The sequence below is a fragment of the Bacillus rossius genome, unplaced genomic scaffold, assembly GCF_032445375.1.
Source record: "Bacillus rossius redtenbacheri isolate Brsri unplaced genomic scaffold, Brsri_v3 Brsri_v3_scf63, whole genome shotgun sequence".
In the NCBI taxonomy this organism is placed as follows: Eukaryota; Metazoa; Arthropoda; class Insecta; order Phasmatodea; family Bacillidae; genus Bacillus; species Bacillus rossius.
Window position 1 is genome coordinate 90,001 of NW_026962843.1, and position 5,362 is coordinate 95,362.

The following is a 5,362-nucleotide window of genomic DNA, read 5'->3' on the forward strand; positions in this document are numbered from 1 at the left end:
ACTGTACACACAACAAGCATTTCACTTGGATCTGATGCATTCTCAAGAGTGCAGTTTCTGTTTAGCTTTTAAAACTGGCTGCCCTTCAATTCACTCAAGGTGCAGATGCAAGTTGCTGATGAAGTATTCCACACACATGCTACATTGGAGAAATATTTTAATAAAAATTAAAACTCTTGCAGGATTTCGAATAAAAACTATCCTATTTATCCCTTCTATGTTTTGGTACTGCGAAATTGAGAGAGGTAAGTAAGTTGTGAGGTTATTTTTACTTGCTTGCATGTGAGGTTAGCAGAGCAAAAATATTTTTGAAATTGCAGATACATGGTCACTTTATTTCGTTGCAAACATTTATAAGCTCGTAATCTTATTTAAAGTCTCCATACTTAATGCGTTTGGAAAACCTTCTTTCTCTCAATTTTACAATGGAACAAAATTTTACTTGTATGTGTACATTAATTCCATCTCTAAATGATGTAGGTTTACGCACCGAGATCAGGTACATTGTAGAGAGAAAAACACACGAGTACCTGCTTATTTTGAAGTTTTAATGAGTATATTAAAAAAAAAAAAAAAAAAAACGATAAAAATATAATTGAAAAAGTATATTATTCACGTATTTTTGAGGATGAGGGGAGGGGGTGTTTTTGTCCGATGGTCGTTTATCTTTAAAGAAATTTCCGTTGGACCTGTGCGTTCTTGCTCTGCCAATTCTCGAAAAATGAAATATTTTAAGTCGTCTTTTATGTGCTAACTTCATTATATTTGGCTGCATTCGTATTTTTATTAGTTTTGAAACATTCATGTCACGGAAAATAATCATAAACCAGGACAAAAACGTTTTGACTAAATGTTCTAGGTTGGTTGTAAAACATTTTCTTATTTTATTTCACATCGGAAACATCTGTTAAGTTGTAAGCTTTGTAATGAATGCGACAGTCACTTGTTCGCTGAAGTGTTTGTTTAAGAAATTAGTATTGTAAATTTGTTTATGGTCTTGTTAAATGAAATTTTAAGTGAAATCATTTGGGAAAACAGAGGCTACAGGAATTTTCAACACAACTTGATGACCGACGTTGTGACTAGTGTGGGAGTGTGTGCTCGTGTAAATATCAATTTTTCTTACTCCTCGTGCCGGTCAACAGGAAAACAGCGAGTGTGTTATCTCATCGCGGGCGTGTGATTGCGTGTGGTAAATTGTGCTAGGTTAATTACCGCAAAACTCCACTGTGTGCAAATATGTAGTGTGTCGCTGTATGCAAATATTTGGTATGTCTTTTTTTTTTTTTTTTTTTTTTTCAGGCAATACACACTTTGAATTTTACACAATTTCGATGCTGCAACCTAAGTGTATACATGCGAATAGGATTGCTTAAATGAAAAAGTAAAGTAGGAGGTAAGTGCAAATGTTTCCAGGAGGTTATGCACACACAATCTATTTTATGAATTAATAGTTATTATCTAAGAAAATGATAGAAGATTATAAATAATGTGTGCAGAATAATACAGAATTTGCATGTTACACAAAAAAAAAATATATATATATTCCAAATATTGTTAGCAAAATGCACCTAGATTAGTGAGCTGGATTTTTTTTTTTTTTTGTATTTTTGTTCTGTTGATCCCACGTGGAGTCAAGGCTCCGGGATATAGAACATGTATGTGCAGACAATTAATATTTACATGATGCAAGTTACCAAGAAAAAAAATTTCAAAAAAAAAAAATACATAACATGTTACACAATTTAACTTTATGCAAAACATGAAGCAGCTGTTATCACAAGTCCATTCAACAAATTAACAGTTCAATTTCTCTATTATCAATCAAATTAAAGAATAGCTTCAGAGGGTAGGTAGGATATTCTAGAAGAATTTTTTTTACTGTTTTTTTTTTTAATACTGGTAAATTGTTTTAGTTATTTTCTGTGATATTAAGTTGTAAAGTTTTACTCCCAAGTAATTTAGTCCATTTTCAAATCGCCTAGTGTTATGTTCAACTATCCTCAATTTACTAGCATTTCTGGTGTTATACCTATGTGCGAATATCTAAAAAAAAAAAAAAAAAAAAAAATAATAATTTTTTTTTCTTCTTTTTCTTAAGAATGAATAAAAAGTTTCTAGAACGTATTCATTTATGGCAGTCAGGACTTTAAGTTTTTTGAATTTTGGTCTGCAGTTAGATGATTTTTTATCTTTTGTTATTATTCTAATAGCTCCTTTTTTTTTTTTTTTCCCCCAATGTTATATGGCAGAAAGAGTAGAGCTATGGCTACTGTGACATCATGCATTGATGGGAAGGTTATTGTTGGATAACAAAAATTTAGATGATATAATTTTTATTTTTTTCCATACACAACACATTGCAGGTACAATTTTACAGGTTACAGCTGTACCACCTCTAGTATTGCTGCCGACCATCCAACAAATGAGCACACTAAACAGGCATTGATGACATTGTTATCAACGTCTTTTTGAATCTCTCATTATTATACATAACTGCCCACTGAAACAGAGAAACTTCAAAATAGGTGTGTGTGTGTGTGTTTATATATATATATATATATATATATATATATATATATACATACATACATACATACATACATACATACATATACACTTATATATTTATTTTTTCACTTTGAATTTTGTATGAGGTATACACATGCAAAGATTCACAGCTACTGGGTGGGTGAGTGAGTGAGTGAGTGAGTGAGTGAGTGATTGATTGATTGATTGATTGATTGATTGATTGATTGATTGATTGAGAGAGAGTGAGTGTGTGTGTTAGGGGGGGGGGGGGGGGAAATGTGGTGATTGTGGGGGAAAAAAAAATTTAAAATTGAAATTTTTAAAAAAAAATTTTTTTCTGTAGGGTGCAAAATAGTAGTGCCAACGGCACGTGGTGTTCCCAAGCGGTCACCCATCTAAGTACTAACCACGCTCGACGATGCTTAACTTCGGTGATCGGACGAGAACCGGTGTGTTCATCGTGATATGGCCGTTGGCAATGATATAGATGTTTTTTTTTTTGCAGTTTGTATTTGCCACTCGAAATAGCTATACCAGGTGTGATTGTTACAAACAACAGGAGAAATCGTGTAATGAACACTCTTTTACTTCCCCCCCCCCCTCCCCCACACAACAAACACCACCCTCACCATCCCAACCACCAAAGCCCTCTTCAAAATACACTCTCACACACACACACAAACCCACACTCTATAACTGATGAACATTACCATAACTTCTTAAAGCCATTAGATAATATTTAACTCAAGAAAGGTATTGTGATATGTTTAAAGAAAGAAAGGTGAAACCTTTAACTTTACCAGCAGGTATTAGTATCACTGAGGTATCTTCTAGGTTGTAGCAGCAATAGTAGTAATAATAATAAAATTAAATAAGGTAATAAAAAAGAAAAGTTATACATGTGATCAAATCATGAATGTATAAAACTGGAATGAATTTAAATTTTTTTTATTTTTCTTCATAGGCTGTTTTGAAATTGATGAGTAAGTGCCTCTTCTTTTAAATTTTTTAATGCTGAACACTGTTACATAAGAGATGAATGTTTAGAAAATTTAAAAAAAAAAAAGCTAGCCCAGCCCCCTCCCCCCCTCACACAAAATCCAAACAAAAAAAAAACACCCTCCTTCAAAACATCACATAATCATCCAGCCAGCAGTGCAGACGAGAAATTTGCACTCGGGGCCGCCATTTTGACGATAAATTCTTGCATGGCACACCTAAGGTAGGAAAGAATTTAAAAAAATAAAAATAATGGGCGAGCACCCTCGCGTCTGCCTGTAGAAAATGAAGTTAAAAGTAACATAACCTAAAGACAGGCACACACTAGGGTGCTCCCAGGCGGTTGAGAAATTTTTTCCCGCCAAAAGACTTATATATATTATTTATTTTACTGTTTTTGGCAGGGGGCTATGTCGGTCTGTGTGCAAAGTAGTTCCTACTCCCGCCGCCAGGAGCGCGCGCGGTGGGTAGCGATGTTGTTTTTTCTGCTTTCATTTGTTTATTATTTAGAGGGTTAATGCTATGTAAATGTACGCAAGTTTGGTTATGTGTCGGTAGTTGTGCGAGATTTAATTTCCGAAACGAAATTTGACTTTCATCGGCCTGCATTTCTCACTTATTCGGAAAATACATGTGTGTTTATGTATGTATAATAATCGAGTGATTTTGTAATAATTTGGAAGTTTTGTTTGCGTGTGCGATGTGGGGAAGAAAAGGTGTGCACACGAGTCCTAGGGCTATATTTTTTTTTATTGCGAAATATTTACTTCATGTGGTGAAAAATTTTAAATTATTTGTGATGCAAGTGAAATTTTTTTTTTTTTTTCAGTTGGGTGATGTGTTTGTCCTCGTTTGTGTGCAAGGAAGCAAACATGCTGAAGGTAAGGGGCCATAAATGACACTTTAAAATATTAGTTTACCATTAATTTTGGTTAAAAATTAAATTGCCATATAAGTAAAATCATGTCAACTGTTGTATTCCACCCAGTATAAGCTGTTAGTAATGGGTACTTAATATAAATAGAATAAATGTAAGCATTTTCGTCTGCATGAAAATTCACTTTTTTTTTGGATCCATTTGTACTGTGGGTAGTTAAATAGTACATTATGTTGTTTTTACTTCGAAGTACAAAACATCTTGTGCATGATTGCAAATTCAAACGCAGTTAAGCATAATATGAATTCGAATTATGTGTGTGTGTGTGTGTATATATATATTTTTTTTTCAGTTTTTTTTTTTTTTTTTTTTTTTTTTTTTTTTTTTTACTGTGTCCAGTTTTAGCACAAATGGAATTATTTTCAAAGTGAATCGATGCAACTGGTCTTTGCCATTAATATTGATATATGATCTAACTAAATTAAATAGAAAGGATTTTTTTATTTATTTTTTTATATATATAAATATATTTGTAGCAATGTACTAATGACCACAGAAGTAAGCAAAAAAAAAAAATATATATATATATATCTCAGCCAGTAAACCATGCGTCTTAAAGACTTTTTTTAATGAAAATATTTCTGCCTTGGTTAAGCTTACATTTACTATCATAGGGATTGAGGGAATTGTAGAACAGCAGCAGAAGCATTTCCTTTCATGATCATGTTCTTGGTCCTGAAAAGGACCGTTTATGTAAGCATGTGCACACCAGACCTGCTCACTTGGAGCTGGTGTATTTGGTGACAGCCTTGGTGCCCTCGCTGACAGCGTGCTTGGCCAGCTCCCCGGGCAGCAGCAGTCTCACGGCCGTCTGTATCTCGCGGCTGGTGATGGTGGAGCGCTTGTTGTAGTGGGCGAGGCGGCTGGCCTCTGCCGCGATGCGCTCGAAAATGT

The 5,362-nt window shown here is 33.9% G+C and overlaps 1 non-coding gene across 1 annotated transcript; it reads right to left on the reverse strand.

The window, feature by feature from the left end:
* Nucleotides 1-2,890: 2,890 nt before the first annotated feature.
* LOC134545210 (5S ribosomal RNA) lies at nt 2,891-3,009 on the reverse strand. The gene has a single exon (XR_010078345.1). It is a non-coding gene; the product is annotated as a 5S ribosomal RNA (ribosomal RNA).
* Nucleotides 3,010-5,362: the final 2,353 nt, after the last annotated feature.